General features: G+C 41.4%; 1 protein-coding gene across 2 annotated transcripts in view; it reads right to left on the reverse strand.

The window, feature by feature from the left end:
- LOC120867312 (speckle type BTB/POZ protein) overlaps nucleotides 1-15,863 on the reverse strand; it is an 84,576-nt gene extending 68,713 nt beyond the window's left edge. The window contains exon 1 of one of the 2 annotated variants that reach the window (XM_040245648.1): nucleotides 15,592-15,863. The gene's annotated coding sequence lies outside the window, so the exon portion shown is untranslated. The remainder of the gene's footprint in view (nucleotides 1-15,591) is intronic. The other variant, XM_040245651.1, reaches the window with a different exon arrangement.
- Nucleotides 15,864-24,376: the final 8,513 nt, after the last annotated feature.

Consider the following 24,376-nt stretch of genomic DNA (forward strand, 5'->3'; position numbering starts at 1 on the left):
TCAAAAGCTCCCCAGGTGATTCTAACATGCAGCTAAGGTCTCATCCACTGCTCTACAGGTCCCAGACTCCTACTAACCTCTCCAAGCTTATTTCTACCACTTTCTCCCTTGTTCACCTAACTCCAGCCACCCTGGCCTCCCTGCTTGTTTCTTGCACATGTCAGGCACATATATTCCTCCTGGCTTTTGCCCTTGCTACTCCCTCTGCCTGGAGTTTACTCCTCCACTTTCTACTTCTACAGATATTACTCAAATATTACCTTTGTAGTGATTTAATGACACGTTCCCTGGCCATTCTATCTAAACTTGCAATACCCAACTCCACCCAAACACTCAGTATCTTTCTCCAGCTTTATTTTTTTCCTTGGGATTTACCACCTTCTAACATAACCATATATTTTATTTATCTTGTTTACTGCCTGAATATGCACTTCATGAGAACAGAGATTTTTTATCTGTTTTGTTCCTTCACTATATCCCCAGCACCTAGAACATCATCTTGCACAAGGCAAGTACTCGATTAAAAATTTAACTCCTCAGCAAGGCCTTCCCAGATTCCTCAATTAAACTTAATTTCCCCAATTACCCCCCCCATAGTAATTTATTCCCTTCCTTCATAACATTTACAGTAATTTGTAATTATATTTTATTTATTGAAGTTCCTTTCCTAGAGTGGAAATTCTCAAATATGGATTTTCTGTTTGGTTCACCATTATATACAGCATTTCTCATGCTTAAGTGGCACAGAGCAACTATTTAAAATTTTTTTCATGAACGAACTAATAAATGATTGAGGTCAAATAAATTTTCTGAAAGCACATTCTGATCATATTATTTTTTCAAAACATTTCAAAGTCTCTCCATCCCTTACCACATTATACTCTAACTGCCTGGTCTTGGTAGAAAGTGAAAGTCACTCAGTTGTATCTGATTCTTTGCGACCCCATGGACTGTAGCCTGCCAGGCTTCTCCATCCATGTGTTTTTCCAGGCAAGAATACCGGAGTGCGTTGCCATTTCCTTCTCCAGGAGATCTTACCGCCCCAGGGATTGAACCCAGGTCTCCCATATTGTAGGCAGACGCTTTACCTTCTGAGCCACCAGGGAAGACTGCCCATATTCTGAGCCAATTTACTTTCCTTTTTTATCTCCTATTTTCCCATGTGTCTTTTCCTTCAGCTACACTACACTGCTCATTATTTCCAGTACACACCCTATACTAACAATGCATTTCCCCACCTCCACATTTTTGCTCTTGACATTCCTTCTGCCTGAACTAACTTTTTATTTCTGCCTATCAAAATTCCAGCCTTTAAAAAACCTACCCTTCAAAGCCCAGTTCAAATGCAACCTTTACAAAGACAGTCTTTCCACCCTAACTTTCCCAACTGAATGGTGTCTTCCTTTTGTTTTTTCTGGCTGCACCACACAGCATGGGGGACCGTAATTTCCTGGCCATGGGTCAAACCAGTGCCCCCTGTAGTGGAAACACTAAGTCTTAATCACTGGACAGCCAGGGAAGTCCCTCTTTCTCTTCTAAACACCAAAATACTGGGTTGGCCTAAAAGGTCATTCAGGTTTTTCCATAACATCTTACAGAAAAACTTGAACAACTTTATACAGTACTTTATATAATACCACAACAGAACATATAATATTGGTTTAATTCCCCACTCATTCCAGAACATACCTTTTACCAAACCTTTTGTTTACAGTCACTCAATAGGTATTTGTTGAAGTCAGTTAACACCACCAGTCCTGTCTCTGTCATAAAACATATTTAAATTTGGGGGGAAGGGTGTTTTCTTTCACAAGACTCTTAAATGACCAAAAGATTTAAAGGTGCAATAACAAATTCCTAGCCTTAACCTTCCCTTCTATGCCTTTTCTGGAAAGGTAAGATCTTCCCAAAAGCAATTTTTGCAGCTCAGATTTTCTCATTTTTACTTAAATTTATTTTTAATTGAAGGATAATTGCTTTACAATATTGTGTTGGTTTCTGTCATATATCAACACGAATCAGCGACAGGGTATATGGATGCCCCCTCCCTCTTAAACTTCCCTCCCACCCCACCCTACCACTCTAGGTTGTCACAGAGCACCAGCTTTGGCAGCTCCGATTTTTTTAATGTATTCAACTGCTTGAAAAAAAAGTGTTAAGCTACATGTGCTACTATGTGACTAAACTCCCACAGTGAGAAACTGAAAGTCACTCAGTTGTGTCTTACTCTCTGCGACCCCATGCACTGTAGTCCATGGAATTCCCCAGGCCAGAATACTGGAGTGGGTAGCCTTTCCCTTCTCCAGGGGATCTTCTCAACCCAGGGATAAAACCCAGGTCTCCCGAATTGCAGGCGGATTCCTCACGAGCTGGGCCACAAGGGAAACTCCATAAGCCATGTCAAAATTGGTTACCCTATGGTTATGACATGTTTGAAGGACTAGCTGAAAATCTGAATGCCTTAAATTCTGCTGTTTGAAAACAATAATTACTAGAAAACTACTTTTGTTCAACAAAAAATCTGAAACTTTTTAGAATCTTTCAAGTGTCCCATTACTTTGCCAACAAAGGTCCATCTAGTCAAGGCTATGGTTTTTCCAGTAGTCATGTGTGGATGACAGGGTTGGACTATAAAGAAAGCTGAGCACCGAAGAATTGATCCTTTTGAACTGTGGTGCTGGAGAAGACTCTTGAGAGTCCCTTGGACTGCAAGGAGATCCAACCAGTCCATCCTAAAGGAAATCAGTCCTGAATATTCACTGGAAGGACAGATGCTGAAGCTGAAACTCCAATGCTCTGGCCACCTGATGTGAAGAACTGACGCATCTGAAAAGACCCTGATGCTGGGAAAGACTGAATGTGGGAGGAGAAGGGGACGACAGAGGATGAGATGACTGGATGGCATCACCAACTCAATGGACATGAGTTTGAGCAAACTCCAGGAGTTGGTGATGGACAGGGAGGCCTGGCGTGTTACAATCTATGGGGTTGCAGGGTCGGACACAACTGAGCGACTGAACTGAAGTATCCCGTCATTTCTCCATCACATTAAATATTGTTAAGTAACAGCACCAGCAATCCAGTAAAATTCTACTGTGAAACACTTGTTGTACCTCAAATAATATACCTTTGTTACCCTACCCACTGTGGTTCCCAAAGTGTAGTTCATAAATCCCTGAAAGTCCCTTTCAGTGAGTTTGCTGAAACTATCTTCACAGTATTATGAAATTTTTGCCTTTTTCATTGTCTTGGCATTTGCACTGGTATACAACAAAATCGAAGCCTTAGTATAAAGAAAGGTAATGGCATCAAACTGTACTAGAGTCATGCGTGTCTTTTACCATCATGGACTATTCTTTTTAAAAAGTCAATTTCACTTGAAAATATTCCTGAGGAAGCAGTATTAATTTTATTAAATCTGAGCCCTTGTATGGGTCTTTTAAATATTCTGCATGATTAAACGGGAAGTACGTAGATAGCACTTCTATAGGATACTCAAGTACACTGGCAGTCTCCAGGAAAACCTCTTGTGACTCTTGATTTGTGAGCTAAAATAACTGCTTTTTTCATGGAATACTACTTTTACTTGGAACAAAGGGCAAACTGTGGTTATTCAGACATGAATATTTAGCAGACATTTTCTTGAAAATGAAGTGATTCTGTCACTTCAAGGAAGACAACTGACAGTATTTGTAACTAATGGCAAAATCAAACCTTTTAATCAAAAATTAAAATCTTGGAAATATTGTAGCTGCATAGATTCCCAATACTTAAAAATCTTTCTGATAAGGAGAATGATATTAGCTAATGTGGTTTTTTTTTTGGTATCATATTATGAAATGTGTCATTTGGAAGATGTGTAACTCAATGAACCAACATTTCCAAACAACCAATGCATGATATCATAAAATCAAGTATCAGTTAAAGATCTATTTAAAGTACAAGAAAAACCAATGAATTTTAATATAAAACATGACTTCAGATTCCACACTGCAACGTAACTCATGAAGAAACTACTGATTATCAAGTTTTGGTGTAGTATCAGAGAATATGCACAGCTGTCTGAAATGCTACTTCCTTTTCCAACTACAAGTACTTTGAGGACATATTTTCTTCATATATTTCAACCAAAACAATCTATCACATCAGGTTGAATATAGAAGCAGACATAATAGTTTAGCTGTCTTCTATTAAGCTGGATATTTAAGAGATTCGCAAAAATCTAAAAATGCCACTTCTAACTTTTTAGTTACTTTTCATAAAAATATATTATTTGTGTTAATATATTTAAAGTAATTGATATTTTAAAATGCTTTATGTTTTAATTTCTAATTTAGTAACTATGAATAGATATAAACTACACAAAGAAAAACTCAAAACTCAATTTTTAACAGTGTAAAGAGTCTGAGACCAAAAAGTTTTGAGAACCACTGCTTAAGAGAACTTGCTTCTGATTCCAGCCACCCTCAAAACTGCTTTGTGTATCCTCAACCAGAGTTGAACCTGAGGCAGATATCTGGTCCGGGGGAAGCCAAGCCTTAGACTGACGAAATCAAATATTGCTCAGGAATCTGAATTAAGCTTCATGGATCCTAAAGGTCTGTATGTGGTGGAACACTAGACTCTATTAAGTCTAACTGCTAAAATACCTGAACTGTTTCAGTGCCAGCCCCTTCTGAAGCCCTGGTCAGCTTTTCCTCGGATTCTATAACAGCTATTTCTTTTTGATAAATCTTTTATATGAGCTATTTTAAATAGGCTTATTTTCCTTATGATCAAGAGAGTCTTAATACCACAGAACCTTAATGTCATTACAAAAACTGTTTAATTTGGGTCCTTATATGAGACAACAAACTATAACAAGGCTCCCCTCCATTTGAAGATAATATTCCTATATAAAAGTAAATATCATTCCAACAAAATTAAAAACTGAATGGAAATTATTGGTTCATTCAGAATAAGAGACAAACTTAATAACCAGCTGTTACATAAGAGAGGCTTGATAATTTTCTTTCTCTTGGAGAAGGCCCTTATATATGTCAATATAATTTAGACAGCCTATGGTGTCATTAAACCACACCAATCTGACAGGGTTTTTCACAGAGACTGATGAACCAAAAAAGAACAAGGTAGTGAGACCTGCCCTACCAGACAGAACAACTATTATAAAGCTATGACAATTAAGACAGTGTAGTATCAGCACAAAATATGCAAACAGACCAATGGTACAGAATACAGAGAACACAAACACAAACCCTCATATATCTGGAAACATGTTAGTGGCATCATGGCATCCAGTCCCATCACTTCATGGCATCACTGAGACCATGGCATCAAATCCCATCACTTCATGGTAAATAGACAGGGAAACAATGGAAACAGTGACAGACTTTATTTTCTTGGACTCCAAAATCAATGCAGACGGTGACTGCATGAAATTAAAAGACACTTGCTCCTTGGAAAAGCTATGACCAACCTAGACAGCATATTAAAAAGCAGAGACATTACTTTGCCGACAAAGGTAAGTCTAGTCAAAGCTATGGTTTTCTCAGCAGTTATGTATGGATGTGAGAGTTGGACTACAAAGAAAGCTGAGCGCTGAAGAATTGATGCTTTTGAACTGTGGTGTGTTGAAGAAGACTCTTGAGAGTCCCTTGGACTGCAAGGAGATTAAACCAGTCAATCCTAAAGGAAATCAGTCCTGAAAATTCATTGGAAGGACTGATGCTGAAGCTCCAATACTATGGCCACCTGATGCAAATAACTGACTCATTGGAAAAGACCTGGATGCTGGGAAAGACTGAAGGCAGGGGGAGAAGGGGACGACAGAGGATGAGATGGCTGGATGCGACCACGGACTCAATGGACATGAGTCTGAGCAAACTCCAGGAGTGATTGGTGATGGACAGGAAAGCCTGGTATGCTGCAGTCCACGGAGTCTCAAAGAGTCAGACATGACTGAACTGAACTGAAATGTTATCATAAAGTTATAGCGGGCAAACATCACTATTCAACACATGATGGTGGCTTACCAGGTGATCTTTATGGAAAGAAAATTAACTCTATTTTGGGTTATCCTAATAAAAAAAATTAGATCTCTATGTAACACCAAACATCAAAATAAATTCTAGATGGATTAAAAACCTAAATGTGAAAAGTGTAACTTTAAAACTTGTAGAAGAAAACACAGGAAGTAACTATTACCTCACAAAAAACATACACCATAAAAGAAAAAAAAAATCTTTAAAGTTTAAACTTAGTTTCAAAAAAAGAAAAGGCTAAAAAACACATTAAAACATACCCATTAGGATGGCTACTATTTTTTTAAAAAAAAAAGCATAGGATAACAAGTACTGCCAAAGACAGAAAAACTGGAACCCTAGAATGTAACACGGTGCAGCCACTACATTAAACTGTGTGGAGGTTCCTCAAAAAATGTAAAAATAGAATTAACATATGATTCAGCAATCCCACTTCTGGGTATAAACCCGAAAGAACTGAAACCAGAGTCTCAAAGAGATATTTGTCCACCTATGTTCAGAGCAGCATTATTCACAAGAGTAAAAGGTGGCGGCAACCCAAGTATCCATTGGCGGATGAATGGATAAACAAAATGTAATTATATACAAACAAGGGAGTATTATGCAGTCTCCGAAAGGAAGGAAATTCTGACAGCATGGATGAACCTCATGGATATCATGCTAAGTGAAATAAGCCAGATATAAAGGACAAGTACTACATGATTCCACTCATATGAAGTATCTAAAGTAGTCAAAATCATAGAAACAGAAAGTAGTACCTGTTTTAAACACCAAGAAAAGCACTGTGTAAATCTCAAATCAAGGTGAATGATTACACATACATCTCTTTTTCCTTACAAATAAACAGACTGCTAGGAGGAATTAGAGGCCTTCAGATAACTACTGCAAGCTCTTCGTTGATATAGCTGGTGCCTCAGCCCGAAGATTTATGCCAACAGCTTCTTAGAAAGCAACACTAAAGAATAAAGGTCTTTGGGACCTGCCCTGGTGGTCCAGTGGTTAAGACTTCATGATTCCATCATAAGGGGTGCAGGTCTGATCCCTGGTTGGGGAACTAAGATCCCATATGCTGCACCGCACAGTAAAAAAAAATTTTTTTAATTTTTTGAATTGTTAAAAAAAAAAAAAGAATAAAGGTTTTCACAGCCAAGTAAGGGTTACTGTCCAACTGCATAATTCCCACTTTGAGGTCTGCATCCAGCATCCCCAAAGCTGCATGACCAACTCTGCCACACACAGCAACTGTACAGCCCCTGCCAATTCTATGAAAACGTGACCATAGTCGCAAGAACGAAGGGCCAAGTGCTTCCTAAAGAGGCTCAGCTTCAAAATCTTTTTATACTAGAACAGGAGCTTGTCAAAAACAAAAGTAAAGGAAGCTACTGGAATGACTCACCATAACTGAAAACAAACACAAGAAACAGGTGTGCTTCCCTGAATACACAAGCAAAATTTAATAAGGAGCCAGTACTGTTATGAAACCAGGTTGAGAATAAGCTTATAAAATCTGAAAGTAAATATGACATTCGGCAAAAAGAAAACTGAATTTCAGATAAATATCAGAATACTGTTATTGTCAGGCTTTGAGTAACCTGAAATCAGTAAGTTACTCAAAATATCAATAAATGGTTAAGAGTCTTATAAATCATTTTCTGCTAAGGCAGGAACGTTTCATGCAAAGATGGGAACAATAAAGGACAGAAATGGTATGGACCTAACAGAAGCAGAAGATATTAAGAAGAGGTGGCAAGAATACATGGAAGAACTATACAAAGAAGATCTTCATGACCCAGATAATCGTGATGGTGTGATCACCAACCTAGAGCCAGACATTCTGGAATGCAAAGTCAAGTGGGTCTTAGGAAGCATCACTATGAACAAAGCTAGTGGAGGTGATGGAATTCCAGTTGAGCTATTTTAAATCCTGAAAGATGATGCTGTGAAACTGCTGCACTCATTACGCCAGCAAATTTCGAAAACTCAGCAGTGACCACAGGACTGGAAAAGGTCAGTTTCATTCCAATCCCAAAGAAAGACAATGCCAAAGAATACTCAAACTTACCACACAATTGCACTCATCTCACATGCTAGTAAAGTAATGCTCAAAATTCTCCAAGTCAGGCTTCAACAATACATGAACCATGAATTTCCAGATGTTCAAGCTGGATTTAGAAAAGGCAGAGGAACCAGAGATCAAATTGCCAACATCAGTTGGATCATTGAAAAAGCAAGAGGGTTCCAGAAAAATATCTACTTCTGCTTTATTGACTATGCCAAAGTCTTTGACTGTGTGGATCAAAACAAACTGGAAAATTCTTTAAGAGATGGGCATACCAGACCACCTGACCTGCCTCTTGAGAAATCTGTATGCAGGTCAAGAAGCAACAGTTAGAACAGGCCACAGAACAACAGACTGGTTTCCAACAGGGAAAGGACTATGTCAAGGATTTATACTGTCACCTGCTTATTTAACTTTTATGCAGAGTACATGATGAGAAATGAGCTGGAATCAAGACTGCCTGGAGAAAAACCAATAACCTCAGATATGCAGATGAAACCACCCTTATGGCAGAAAGTGAAGAAGAACTAAAGAGCCTCTTGATGAAAGTGAAAAAAGAGAGTGAAAAAGTTGGCTTAAAGCTCAACATTCAGAAAACTAAGATCATGGCATCCGGTCCCATCACTTTACGGCAAATAGATGGGGAAATAGAGCAAACAGTGAGAGACTTTATTTTTTGGGGCTCCAAAATCACCACAGATGGTGACTGCAGCCATGAAATTAAAAGATGTTTGCTCCATGGAAGAAAAGTTATGACCAACCTAGACAGCATATTAAAAAGCAGAGACGTTACTTTGCCAACAAAGGTCCGTCTAGTCAAAGCTACGGTTTTCCAGTAGTCACGTATGGATGTGAGAGTTGGACTATAAAGAAAGCTGAGCGCCAAAGAATTGATGCTTTTGAACTGTGGTGTTGGAGAAGACTCTTGAGAGTCCCTTGGACTGCAAGGAGATCAAACCAGTCCATCATAAAGGAAATCAGTCTTGAATATTCACTGGAAGGACTGATGCTGAAGCTGAAGCTCCAATACTTTGGCCACCTGATGTGAAGAACCGACTCATTGGAAAAGACCCTGATGCTGGGAAAGATTGAAGGCAGGAGGAGAAGGGGACGACAGAGGACGAGATGGGTGGATGGCATCACCAACTCAATGGACATGAGTTTGAGTAAACTCCGGAAGTTGGTGATAGACAGAGAGGCCTGGCGTGCTGCAGTCCATGGGGTTGCAAAGAGTTGGACACGACTGAGTGACTGAACTGACTGACTGAGGAATTAGTTTAGACCCTAAAACAAGTTTAGAATATAGCTCCACTGGATCTTTCCCTTGTATTAACTTTTATTAGTGTGATTGGTTTTTAGGAAACACTGAGGATGCATCAACATTTCTGAGTCCACAGCACACAACAGAAATCCACAGGATTTAGTGCTGTTCCAGACCATGTGTTAAGACAGCTAGATATTAGAGCTCATGGCCTATCTGAAAATTTTCCTTAATTATGAACAATTTGTCACTTTTTCATGATGAAATCTAGTGATAATGAAAAATATATTACAGCATAATCTTACATAACACTCCAACTGTTGGAGAAATGCATGTAAATAAGGAAAAGGGAGGAAAGACAAACACACACTTATACATGTACACATAAAGGTATATAATGCTCAAAAACCCACATCTCGAAAATATTATATTCAAGTGGGTAGCCATGCCCTCCTCCAGGGGATCTTCCTAACTCAGGGATCGAACCCAGGTCTCCTGCATTGCAGGTGGATTCTTTTACTGTCTGAGCCACCAGGGAAGTCCAGTCTCTTCTATAGCTAACCTTATATTAATGGTGTGGGGTTGGGAAGCAATGCTCTCTTGAGAGATACTAGCTGTTTTTTCACAAAGAGTACTCAAGATAAGAAATCTGTGAGGTCTAAGATTCAGAATCCAACAATGCCAGTGATACAGAAATGAATCAAACACTAGGTGCACTGTGTTAAAAGGACACCTTTAATTGTTAGAATTTGGGGCCAGAAGCTCCATACGAAGATGAACAACACAGTTTATTAAAATAGAAGGGAGTGTACTATAGATATATAAGCATACAGACGTGAGGTGAGGGGACATCTGAGACAAGAAAAAAACAAAGTGATTCAGCAACTTCCTCTCCTAGAAGCTCATACAGCAAGTGTAAAAGGCTCCCAAAGGTCAAACATGGGACATTTTGAGCATTCCCAAAAAAAGTCTGTAATTATTGGTAAAACACAGAGTAAATTAAAATCCATGCGTTTATAGAGATACCAAAACAGAGCAGAAAAAAAAATCATTTCCTATCATTAGAGGTATACCAACTTCTTACTCAGAAAATTGCTAAAGGATTCTGAATAAATTAAGAATTTATCTGAAATTTTGGAAAGAAATTATAATCTATTCCTAACTGATGAGAGATATCTTCACAGATGATGGAAGGCTAATCAATGTAAAAGGAATGCTAGAATTAGAAAATTACCATTTTGTAATAACCAAAGAAATAGTAGATTGTTATCAGCAGGTGATAAAGGCTACTGAAGAAGCATAAGAGTACTGCGTCAAAGTGTCACTACTCTACAGATTACCTGTTAATTACAAAGTCTTTACAATGGAGAGATCTGGTATTTATCATCTTGAACAAACAAATCCATCACCATTAACAGTCAGACATTATGACATGATGTTTCTCTTATTGTGATGTGACATGAGGTACAGAGCATCACCTATGAAGTATTATTACCAAAAATGTTTAACTGAATCTAACCAAAACTTCACTGCCAGTTTGTAAGGAAATATAGGGATAAAGGAATAAATTAAATGAAACTAAGAGGAAATTCCAGCTTCTCAGAAAACTCTAGAAGTGATATATTATACAAGACAAATGGCCTGGTCTCTTCAAAAGGAAAGACTGCATCACTCCTAAATAAAGTGTTCTAGATTTAAAACGAGACTAAGGAAACATTTCTGGAGAAAAAATACCAATAGCTAACAAGTGTTGTGTTGGAGACAACTGAACATGAACTAGATATTAGATGGTACTGGGAAAGTATTGTTAATTACCTCCGCTGTGACAATGTATTGTAAGATCAATGAACTAAAACAATGTATATTTCAAAAAGATACACTAAAGTATTTGAAGTATTAACGTGTCATGACATCTACAATGTAAAGATTTATATATTATATATAAACACATATGCACATATAAAGTGGCTTCCCTCGCGGCTGAGCAGTAAAGAATCTGCCTGCAATGCAGGAGACCGGGGTTCGATCCCTGAGTTGGGAAGATCCCCTGAAGGAGGGCACAGCAACCCACTCCATTATTCTTGCCTGAAGAATCCCATGGACAGAGAAGTCTGGTGGGCTACAGTCCATAGGGCCACAAAGAGTTGGACACAACCAAAGTGACTGAGTATGCACGAATGCACATATATAGATAAAACAAATACAGTAAAACATGAAAACCTGCTGGAATCTACGGAGTAATTGGTATAAAGATGACAACTGTACTATTCTTTCAATTTTTCTGTATGTTTACAATTTTTTACCTAGACAGCTCAAAATGCACTTCCTTTCCTCCAGGATGGCCTCCCAAATGAATTCTCTACTTTTTCACAATTCATAGTGAAGCCACATTCTGCAACTATCATTAAGAGTACCAGTAGCAATATTCTGCGCAGGCACTCAGAAAAGAATCTTAAATAACTGGGTTAGTCTTTTAATTTCTCAACAGAGTAGCAGTTCACTTGCATAAACAATCTTGAGTCACAGCTCTCAAAGGGAGATCATCAAACATCACTTATGGGCTTACAGAATTTCCCATGGAGAAACAATCAGCAAGAGTGACAAGGAGAAATTAGAATACAGGTCCTACATGTCTTCCTAGCATTGCTTTTAAAAAGCCACGCTATCCAGGCATATGACTTTATTCTCATGAGATTATTCTTCAGTCCAACACTATCTTTCACCACCACCCCTGGTCTGCAAAACAGTGACAGTATTTATCCACAACTCCAGGGGATAATGAAGCTTAACAAGCTACATAATGAATTTTAAAATCTTACACAAGAGTGCACAAAGTTTTATTGTTTTCATTATTGTTTTGTTTTTTTGGCTGAATTGTGGGGCATGCAGGATCTTAGTTCCCTGACCAGGGATCAAACCCATGCCCACTGTACTGGAAGCATGGATTTTCCACATTGGACTGCCAGGGAAGTCTCCTGCAGGAAGATTTAAAAAATCAGATAGTACAGTGCTGGTGAAGAAAAGAGCCAGATTCACATTCCTGGCAGGAATATAAATTAATACAACTTTTATGAAAAGCAATTTAGCAATATTTAACAACATTAAAAATCCATATAGCTTTCCACCTGGAATTAATCCAACAGACACCGATGTACATAAAAAGGACATGTGAGGAATTAATTGTAGCACTGGAAACAACCTAACTATCCAATAAAAGCTGGCTGGATAACGGCACATCTATACAGCGGAATATCTGCCAGCTTTCAAAACGGAAGAGGTTAAAAAAAAAAAAAAAAAAAGAAAGAGGTACTCTATGTACTGTATGAAATGACAGCCAAGATATACTAAGTGAAAAAAGGAAAGTGCAGAATAGCAGGTATAGAATCTTACCATTTGTATAAACAACAATTAAAAACAAAAATACCAAAGAATATATAGTTGTATATGCATGTAAAAGTCTTATCTAGGGCAAGGTAAACAAGATACAGATAACAGTTTCCTTCGAGGGAGGTATCTAGAAGGATGAAAGGAGAACAGAAGAGGAAAGGAGGACATACTCTAGGTAGTTTCTGATTTTTGTATCGTATGTGTGTACATGTGTTATCCATTTTAAAGAGTCATTTTTTTTTTAAACAAGGCTCTACACCAATTTAGGGCTTCCCAGGTGGCGCTAGTGGTAAAGAATTCATCTGCCAATGCAGAAGACATAACAGATGTTGGTTCAATCCCTGGGTCAGGAAGATCCCCTGGAGTAGGAAACTGCAACATGCTCCAGTGTTCTTACCTGGAAAATTCCATGGACAGGGGAGCTACAGTTTATGGGGCAGCAAAGAGTTAGACAGAATTGAGCAACTGAACACACTGCACCAATCTGAATTATTTAATTAATACTTATCTTAACCTAAAAGCATTTCATGTCTTCACACCATACAACTTTTTTATGAGACTTCAGTAAATTCAACCAAATAAAAACAAAGCACCCTATATGACAGAAGTCTACTGAGAAGAAAAATGGACATTTATTGCCTCCATTTTACTTCAAAATTTTACCAGACTAGGGGACTTCCCTGGCGGCTCAGTGGTTAAGGCTGTGCTTCCACTGCAGGTGGCCCGGGTTCAATCCCTGCTCTGGGAATAAGATCCCGCATGCTGCATGCATGGCCAAAACTTTTAAAAATTAAAGAAATAAAAAAGATTTTACCAAACTACCTGACAGAAGTCTGGACACAGGCAACATTAAACATCTCCAAGCACTAAACTAACCACTACGAAGAGCTCTAAAAGGATAAGTCCCAAAGTATCAAATGGACATCAACCACCCCCAGCCTAAGCACGAGGTGGTCACAATAACTTATACTTCTCAGTCTTCACACAAGAAAAAAGATGAATGTCCAGCTCTTTCAAAGGATACAAGAAGATATATGCCCCTCAAATTCTTGTGCTTCCCGTGTCATTGCTGGGCTCCAGCTGTAACCATGACAACAGAAAACAGCACTAAAGACAGCTGAACCATGCAAAGGCCAGAGTAAAATGAGGAAGTAAAAAAAAATATATATATTTTAAAGCCCAAGAACTTAAGGCCCTAGAGTTAAGAATGACAGCCCCTTCTCCCCAAAAAAGCCTTGAGAGATGAGTATCAAAGAAAGAACACAAAGTAAAGAAAAGAGAAAATAAGGCTTCCTAATAATACGTCTGACTCAATGGACATGAGTTTGAGTGAGCTCCAGGAGTTGGTGATGGACAGGGAGGCCTGGCCTGCTGCAATTCATGGAGTTGCAAAGAGTCGGACATGACTGAGCGACTGAACTGAACTGAACTGAATAATATGTCCCATTCCTAAGTTATCCAGACAGGAAGCAAGGTTGGCAAAGACAACTAAAAGAACACAGAAAGTGTGCAGCACCACCACCACCCCCCAACAATTTAACTATTCACTTCAATGCTGTTCAGCAAACCTTTTGCTTGTAAGAGTTTATCATCTCTTCACCCTGTTCTGATGGCAGCAACTATTCAAGAGTGGCAACACAGGAGCAAATAAGGGACCATGTATAATCTGCCAACTGAAAACACAGGTTCTAGATCACTGAGCTATTACTGCATCTTAAAGTTCATTTTAAAAATTGCTCTTTGTTATTTGCAAATGTGAAAGAAACACCATTGTTGTTACTTAAAACTTCCACTCGCTAAGTTATTGTTCACCAGTAGTTTCAGATTGCTTTTTTCATGTGCTATTCAAAACATCAATAATGTACAGCTAAAAACGAAAGCACTAAAGAAGATCTTTTACCAAAAAAGAGGCAAATAGGTCACACCCAGGAGGGCTAGAGATCAGAGAACATAGATGTCTTGATTTACAGTTACTACTCTAAGCATTATACTCTTTGCTCTTTACTTTATCTGGTTCTGTGAGAATAAATAATTTTACTAAAAGGAATCTCCCCTTACTTTCTTTTTTATGGCCCTAGTCCTCCTTAGAAAGGCTACCAAAATCCCTTGCCAAAACAATTGCCACCTGCTCCTAAATATAGAGGAGGTTTGCATTAGCGATACAACATGACGATGGAAGAATCCGAGGAAAAAACAGGAATACTAGAACTCTAAGTTCCAATGACAGTTTCCAAAGAAGGGTCAGCGTGGGGAATGCTGGCTCTCGGAGGCGTTTGGAGCCTGGGAGTCCCTATGACAACACAAGACGTGAAAGGTGCTTTGTCATAAATTCCCTCAAATAATTTAAACCCTCCCTTTTGGAGAGAAGCAACAGGCCCACTATCTGGCCCCAAGTCTAGCCACTACTTAGGAAGAAGGCGGGCGTGCGGTCAAGTGGCTCTTTATCCCGCAGGTCCCTGCAACACTGCGATGCGCATGCGCCCCGAGGGCAGCGACCAAGCACCCCTAGCTCGTTCACACTCGAGCATGCGCAGTCACCCATCTCGCCGCAGGCGACAGCTCACTATTTAGCAAGGGGGATGGGACTGGGAAAATTATGGGGGGGGGGCCGAAGGCAGGGGGCGCGTTTGTGTCTCCTGAATGCTTGGAATTAGGAGAAGGCACGACTGCTGGCATTCGCGGGCCATGTAATCCGGGATGTGGGAAATGGGGCAGAAAAGAGTCTATGTGCGGCGCGGGGTGGTGGGGGGGAGAGTGGGGGGGGTCAGTCACCTCTTAAGGGAGACACCCCCCCCCACTCAGACAGGACAACCCTTTCCCTCGACTCTCCTCCCCCCACTCACCTGAGAGCGGCGGCGACAGCTGCTGGTCCCCGTCCCCCTGCGCTCGCCTCATACTGTCCGCAACATCCGGGACCTGCGAGACCGCCGATACACAAATACACACACACAAGGAGCGCGCACACTCACACACACACACACACCGAAACACACCGGCCGGGGCGTCATGGCGTCAGCACGTCGACGCAGCGAGCGCGTACCCGCCGGGGCCCCACCCCGCGCGGCCTCCGCCTCCTCTACTCCGCTCCCCTCCCCTTTTTAGATTCTCCAGCTCCTCCTCCCTCTGCCTCAAGACTCCGCCTACCTTCCCTAGTGCGCATGCGTCCCTTGTGTGGCCGGGGCCCGAAGCTTTGAAGGGAAGGAGGGGCTTGAGAAAAAAGAGGCGGGAACTCGCAGAGGGTCGCGTGTAGGGCGAGGCAGGCTGCGCAGAGGTGCGAGGACGAAACAGCGAGATCAGCGTAACAATAAAGGCATTTAACAACAGCACCTTATATTCGCTAGCAGCTTGTGGATTACTAAGGACGTTTACATATATTATCTCATTTTTCTAACCAGTTCTGTGTCAGTAAAATGTTTTGAACTTTTTGAAGATGTTAGACACTTTTAAGTAACTTAAAAACTTGAGCTTTCGGAAACAAAAACGAAAAGGCCCATTCTTTCGTGGTAAGGTGGGCATGTAGGTGGCTTCACTGATAGCAAGCTTATTCAGGGACAATTTATTTTCTTGGACACCTGGGTCCCCAGTTGGTCTCACATCCTGTCTCCTAGGGACTATCATTGATTGCTGAGTTGAGTAAAAGAAATATATCTCAGGGATTTCCCTGGCAGTCCAGCAGTTAAGAAAGACTCTGTGTTTCCGCTGCAGGGGGGCACTGGTTTGATCCCTGGTCAGGGAACTAAGATTCTGCTTGCATGTGCATAGTGCTGTTAAAAAACAACAACAACAAAAAAAGAGGTCTCAGAGCATGTGGGAGAAAGAAGTTACCTTCACCAGTGATGGAATATTTCATTTGTTATTGCTAAAATTCTTGCCTAAGCTTAAACTTTAAAAATTTTGTTCTTACTGAATCGAGCCAAATAATCTGGAGCAGGCATTGTCTCTTTTCCATACTGAGGTTGTATCATTATGTAGACACACAAACACAAACATGTGAGGAAGCATCTTATCCAAAAAAGCAACCAGATAAACCTGTGGGTCATGGGGTGACAAAGTATGAACCCCGCCTTGGGGATAGCTACTGGAAGCTCTGCTTCTGTGGGACTGTCTCCAGGACACAGTGCTCACTACGTCCTGCCACATGTGTCCTGGGGCCCCTTGGCTGGTGAGTCTGTTCAGCAGGGACAGCTGGAAGTACATGAGCCAAACCACATGGGAGGCTGTGACAGTGCCAGGCTGTTGTCCACTTTCAAATACACAAGCAGACCCTACAAAATATCCTTGGAATGACAGACAAAACACTCCTAAAGCTTCTTCAACCCATATTTTAGCCAAAATGATCAAGAAATGGAGATCCCAGACTTCCCTGGTAGTGTATGGATAGGAATCCACCTGCCAGTGCAGGAGATGTGGGTTCAATCCCTGGTCCAGGAAGATTCTACGTACCTGGGATCAACTAAGGCTGTGCACCACAACTACTGAAGCCTGTGCTCCTAAAGCCTTGTGTGCCACAAGAGAAATCCACCACAGTGAGAAGCCTGCACACCACAATGAAGAGTAGCCCCTGCTCACTGCAGCTAGAGAAAGCCCACACAAAGCAACAAAGACCCAGCACAGCCAAAAAAAATTTATTTTAAATGGAGATCCTAAATTCAACAATGGTGTGGTTACTATCCCTGCACCACTTAAAACAAGAAGTACTTTTGTCACCTATTAGGCTGATGCTTGAAACTTTCCAACTAGATTTCACTCACTCATCATAATCATCAACAAACATTTCATTCCATTATCTGAAGGCATCAAGGGTTTTGGTCCTTGAATAAATGTAGAGTGCCCCACAGGCAACCCAGTAACCAGTTACGAAGAGTCGATTCCTAGTGTCACTGAAGCTGTTAATTTCCTGTTCTCTTGACTTCAGATATCACAGGATAGCAGGGAAGAAAGAAAAAGTGTACCACTCCTTGGATGGAGAAGTATGGAAGTGGGGAAGGTGTGCTCAGAGGGTAACAAATCTTCCTGCAATGCCAGAGACCTGGCTTCAATCCCCGGGTTGGGAAGATCCCCTAGAGAAGGAAATGGCAACCCACTCCAGTATTCTGGCCTGGAGAATCCCATGGACAGAAGAGCCTGGTGAGCTACACTCCATGGGATTGCAGAGTCGGACACAACTGAGTGACTAACACTTTCACTTCTTTTCATTCTCACTTCTTGGAGGGGGAAGCATGGAGGTGGGGAAGGGGTGCAGGAGAGTACTGGAGGCATGGTCAACATTTTAGCTACCTCACAATTGGGGCTAATCATTACAGTTATTCTGCCTGGGACATGGGAAGTGACTCCTCAGAGCTGGTGAGTCTGCACCAGCAGCTTGTCCCTGCTGGCCCTGAATCTCTAGAGATCTGGAAGGACGTAAAAGTCCTATGCCCATCTGTGGCCTGGTGTGATGAGGCTCCCATTCTTCTGTGTGGACCATACCGCCCACCTGAGACGTGATCCCACCAGCCTCTGTACAAAGGGCTTTGATTTGGTGTGGATCTGATTAAATGACTGTAGATGTCCTTGGAAGCACTATGTGGAAGAATTTTAAACAGCTTCTCCTTTTTAATATGCACTTCCTCTTCGGTTTTAATTATTTTGTTCCTACATTTTCCCTTTCAATTTACTAAAATCTAGAAATGTAATTAGAGCAGAGGCTGGGCTCAGAGAAAGCTGCCAGGATTTCTACAGCATGATTAAATATACTAGGCATCCCTTTAGTGTGGGACTGAAAAATAGGATTCTCATTATTATCTTTCCTTATCCAGGAAAGAATCAGCACCATGTACAGATATGGATTTATTGAAAATGCAGCACTAATTAAAAACTCACCCAGTCTCTTGACGAGGATTGGTTGGGGCGGGGGGAGTGCAGTTATTTAAGTATTTCCTCCATTGACTGTTTTGTTGTTGTAACCACAAGCAAGAACCGCCCCCCCCCCATTCTTCTATCCTCAAAATAAAATTCTCTTCCTCATGAGGGACTTAATGAGGCTTTTATCTATGCCACAACAATCAAGCTTACAGTGGCACCAATTCAATTCACTGCTCTTTGTGATGGTAGGAAACACGCAGAACTCGTTTTCTTAATCCAAATCACAAATGACATAGTGTTCTTCGACCATCATGAGCCAGGTCTGGGCAAGGAATCTATCCCAAAGACCCCTAAGATGTCTGGTATTTATTCTGCCTACGAGGATCTTCAGTTCCATTTTACAGTCCAATAAGCAAAGGCATGGTTTTCGAAGGGGTAGGGGCAGTAGAGGCAGGCAAGAAGGCACAGCGGATGAGTAGAGGCGTAGGAGAGGGAAATGCAGGAAGGACGATCCTTCGTAGCAGCATGTGTGTGCTCTCAGTCTCTCAGTTGTGTCTGATTCTTTGTGACCCCATGAACCAGGCTTGTCTGTCCATGGAATTTTCCAAGCAAGAAGACTGGAGTGGGTTGCCAGCATAGTCCTGTCTAAAGAGGCAGACGACACCTCCTGAGATGCGGGTGTAAGACTACACTCAAGGAAGCATACCAACAAGAACACACTGATTAGGTCATGCTAGGGCTGCGATGGGGTTAATAGAAAATTGACAGCGACAAAATATTTATTGATTAAATTTCATAGTGGAACAGTTGTGGCTTAATGAATGAGCTCCAGGCGCTTCGCCTGGAGACTCAAGTTCAAACCCAGCACTAACGCTTACTAAATATAAACTTGGACAGACCTCATTGAGCTTCAGTTTTTCCATATGAGCAAAGGAGAAAATAATGTCCACCATATCATGTTGTTGTGAGAATTAACTGAAATCATATTTGAGCATATCACAATCACTATATACAGATTAAGATAGACCCCCACTTATTTTTAGATGTGTGACTGAATGTGGATTTGGGGTAAGTGTTCACATGCCTGCTGGTCTTCAAGCCTCACTCTAATTGGTGTGCCATCCTTGCTCATTCATTTCCACTATGCCCTTCTTTAGATTTGTTCTGGAAGCATGGAACCAAGGAAGCAGCATGGGCTTCTCGGCCAGAACACTGACACTTGCTAGGTGGGGCCCCTGACAAGCCCCTTGGAGTCTGTTTCCTCAGAGATAGTCAGGTTTCTTGTTGCAAGAACTCCCCGAATACTGGCTACATCAGCCCCAGCTGGAATTTACTGAAGACATATCTCTGGCTCCCAGGATGGTCAGGAGTGGAAGAATCGGAAATTCAGCAGAAACCAAGGACTAATAGAGGAAGAACAAAATCTTCTTTAGCAGGACCTTATGGCCAGGATGTCCAACCACTGAGCACTGCAAGTGCCACCACCAGACATGTTTGCCCGTGCTGCTGCTGTTGCAAAGGACATCTAACCTTTCCATCTGTGTGCCTCAGGCTGCAAACCCAAAGCCCCCTGTTGACTAATCCTAGACCACATCCCAGGCCCTTGACCACCTTGGTGGTGGCGGTGTTGGGGGTGAGGGGTGGGAAATGAAAAAGGCGTCGCTGCCAGTGTCCATGGCGTCACCTTCAGCACTCCTCTTCAGGATGCTGTCCACAGCAGGGTACTCACCCCAAGCAGGAAGAGAGTCAGATGCTGGACCACCAACCCTGCCACCTCATCTGTGAAATGGGCATTCATCATAGGGCAATAAGCAGCAGTGAATGACATGCTTGTTCAGAAATGCTTGGCATATAAAAGACATTGTTACTTTACTTCCCTCTTTTATAAAACAAAAGACTTCAAATAGTATACTTATTCGAGGACTTAATCAATGAGCTTATGGATATTGAAGTTCTGAGTTTTTAACCTGGAGAAATGGTTAGGAAAGATGATGTCTGAACAGTGGAGGATCAAGCAGAGCAGACGCAATGGGAAAGAGAGGAGAGGAAATGGCAAGTTTCAGTCCAGCCTGTCTTTGATTTTTATCCTGGACTGGCCACACTGCTCCATCTCCATCTTGTTCAGCTTTATTTATTATTGGCCATGTGGCATGTAGGATCTTATCCCTGACCAGGATTCTAATCCATGGCCCCTTCATTAGGAGCATGGAGTCTTAATCACTGGACCACCGTGAAAGGCCCTCCATCTTTAAAATGGTTCTAAGAATTACCTAGTCATTGTTTCAAAATAAGTTTTGAAGTGTCAATATTTGTTTTCAACAAAGAATATATATTAATAAAATATAGGTTATGTTCAGTGTTAAGAATTATTTTCAGTGGTTTCTTGGTTATATTCTGAACGGGCTTGATCCATTACCTGATGTTATTTGCCCTAAAATAACATTTACTTAAATCTAGATAATTTGTTTAGCAAAAACAATTTTTTCTCTGTCTCCACTCAAATAGAAGTTACTTCTGATTTTGTAATTTTAGGTTATCCTTGCCATGGCTCTACTTTATCAAGGTGAATTGATTTCAATTGAAAGTTTATTCTATGTTAGAATCCTATTTTAAAAGGAGAATTTAATCTAAAATTCAATTATGGAAGGTCTGTGCCCAAATGAACAGTCAACTAGCACTTACTGAATGCTCCCCAGGTATAGAGCTCTACCAAGGTAACTACAGGAGAAGTCAAAAGAATAGAAATATTGTCCCTAGTCACAAAGAGTTTTCAGTTTAGAATTTTAAAATTTCAAAACTAGAAGGGACCATACTGAGAGTCTCCAGCCCAGTGGTTTCTAAACAGGGCTTGCTTCTCAAGCTCTAGGCTTCCGAAGATTTGCCTCAGGGTTTCCAAGGAAGAGGGGAGCAGCCAAGGGAGCTGGGGCAGTCCAAGCCAAGCCAATCTGGCTCTCTTTTCACTCATTCAGGCCAAAAGTTGAGCATCATCCTTGAGTCCTCTTCTAATACCTCATGTGTAAACCATCAGGGATTCCCTTTAAATCTAGTTTCAAAGTATCCCTTGGATCTGTCCACCTCTCTCCATCTCCTCAGTCCCATTCAAGTTCTAGCCAACATCCTCTTTTGCCTTAACCCCAGTGATAGGGTCCTAATTGGACTTCTTAATTCTTTGCTTGTCCTTCAATCTATTCTTCACTCTGCAACTAGGGCAATCTAATTAAAACTTGTCAGATCATGCTGCCCCCCTGCTTAAAAACCTTGAATAACTTCCCATTGTACCCAGACTTTGTACCACTGCCTTTAAGAGTTTCCTGTTCAACTATGTGCCCTGTTTGCTCTTCTCTCCCATCTTCATTTTAGCAGCACTGGCCATCTATCAGTTCCTGGAGCCCATCAAGCTCTTTCCCTCCATGAGCATTTGTGGTTACTGTTCCCCCTGCCTTGAACACTTTCCCCCTAACTCTTCGCATTAGCTGGTTCTGCCTCTTATTTCAGGTCTCAGTTTAATTTTCACATCCTCAGAGAACGTTTTCTGATCACCAGCCTCAGTGGTCAGGACCTTCTTGGTGAAAGTGAAGTCGCTCAGTTGTGTCCGACTCTTTGCGACCCCATGGACTGTAGCCTATCAGGCTCCTCCGTCCATGGGATTCTCCAGGCAAGAGTGCTGGAGTGGATTGCCATTTCCCTGGTATCTTGGTACTAAGTTTACTTCTTTTACAGCACTAACAATAATTTGTAGCTGTGTGTTTCCTTTTTTACCATCAGTCTCCTCTAATCAGTTGTTGGCTCCGGCCTGTTTGTTTTGCTCTCTGTAATGTCCCAGAATTCAACACGGTACTGACACATAAGACAGAAGGTGCTTAGTATGTACTGAATGAGTGAACGTACAACAGAAATCCCTAGACGTGTATGGAATGTCAAAGAAGGTTGGAAGTACGTAAGGAAGCTTAGTAGGCAAAAAGTGTGCAGAAGGGGAATGAGGAAGGAAAGCAGACCAAACCAGATAAAGATCCTAAGGCCAGAAAAAGCATGGAGTTTTTTAGGAACGCAAGGAAAATTTGTGTGGCTGGAGTACAGAGAGCAAGTGGAAGGGCTGTGGGGAGGGGGTCAGGTGGGTGCAGAAGAGCCAGCCAGCATGTCTCCCCTATGATCCAAACCGTGGAACTGAGAACAGGGTAGGAGTGAATTCCCCAAAGGAAATTCAGGGCTCTCTTGGCAGAAGGAGGAAATGAATGCTGGAGGCCCACGACAGAAGACGGTTTCTCCTGGTTTTCCTTCTTTCTTGCTGGCTACTTCTTCTCAGCCTCTTTACAGGCTCCCCTTTTGGCCATCGTTTGAACATCAGCTTTCCTTGGATTATGTTCAGTTCCTCTCTTCTTCACACTGTCCTCACTTGCCTTGAGATGGCTCCTTTTTTCCCCTTCACAGCTCCACTGCCATCCATCTGCTAAAGAATATTCCAAATCTATCTTGAGCCAGGCCTTTCTTGAGCTCCAGACTTACATATCCAACTATCAGCCTATCTCCAGCTGAATGGACCATAGGCACATAATATCCAGCAGATGTAAAACCTGCTTCTCCTTCAGTGTTTTCTCATCTCACCAAATAGCTCAAGCCTAAGAGCTGGAAAGTATCCTTGACGTCTCAAGTCCATTTCTAATTCAGCACCAAGTTCTGAGAGTTTTATACTTTAGTTATCTCCCAGTTCTGCCTACTTCTTTCTATCTTCTCTGACACTTCCCTCATCCTTCCCAGGATCACAGCAGGCTCCTCCCTGGGCTCCCAACCTTTGGTCTTCACCCTTCCAGTTATTCTCTGCTCTGCAGCCAGACTGAGAGTTCTAAAAAACCAGTCTGATCAAGTAATTTCTTTGCATTCCACCCTTCATTGCCCTCAATATAAAAACCTTAACAGAGGTGAGAGGCTCTTTAGCAGTGACCTATGCCTCAGTCTCCAGGCTGTGTCTTATGCTTCCCACTGTACCCAGCAACTAAGTTTCCTGTCATACAAAGAACTGCTTTCATCTCTGAAAACACCAAGTTCTCTCATTTTGCACATACTATTACTTCTTCCCAGAACAGTCTTCTCCACACCTTTCCCTGATCTAACCTCTTCTCCTTGTTAATTCCCTGCTGATTCTCCAGCTTCAATTCATCTATCTATTCCTCCAGAAAGCTGTGCATGTTACCTAGCTCTGAGCTAGGCCTTTCCATATTTCTCTTCTCACTGCAACGCCTGTGTTGCTGTTGCCTGGTTCCTTCTCTGTTCCTCACTAGATGATAAGCTCCTTGGGGGCAAGAATTTCCTTTTTTTTTTCTCTATTGTGTTTCCAGTACAGGGAAGCATTCCTAGCACATAGTTGAGTATTCAGATAAGTGCTTGTGTGATGAATAAATGAACGAACAAGAGGAACAAACATTCCTTCCAGGAACTTGGATCCTATGGGTTCAGGCACAGACGCCTCCATCGGCTTCCTCTTCCTGCATCCACTGTTTGGCCACAGGCTGGTCATAAGCCTGTAAAAACTCTGAACATACGCAAGAGCAGCTCCTTGACTCACACCATCTACTGGGAACCCAGTCTTCCCTTAAAAGGCCACCTTATCAGAAAGTGCCTGGGATGGCATTTATGAGCTCTATTTTTATCTATGTTGGAAAAGTCTCAAAGTTAATTCCCAAGCCAATGACATTAAACTCAGGAACGTGGATGAGCAAGAAAGCATCTACGTGATGCCTTTGAGTCACGGCTTTGTCTTCCGTGGCAAGGCTTGCAGTTGTCCCAGTC

This window comes from Oryx dammah, unplaced genomic scaffold (genome assembly GCF_014754425.2).
Source record: "Oryx dammah isolate SB20612 unplaced genomic scaffold, SCBI_Odam_1.1 HiC_scaffold_8, whole genome shotgun sequence".
In the NCBI taxonomy this organism is placed as follows: domain Eukaryota; kingdom Metazoa; phylum Chordata; class Mammalia; order Artiodactyla; family Bovidae; genus Oryx; species Oryx dammah.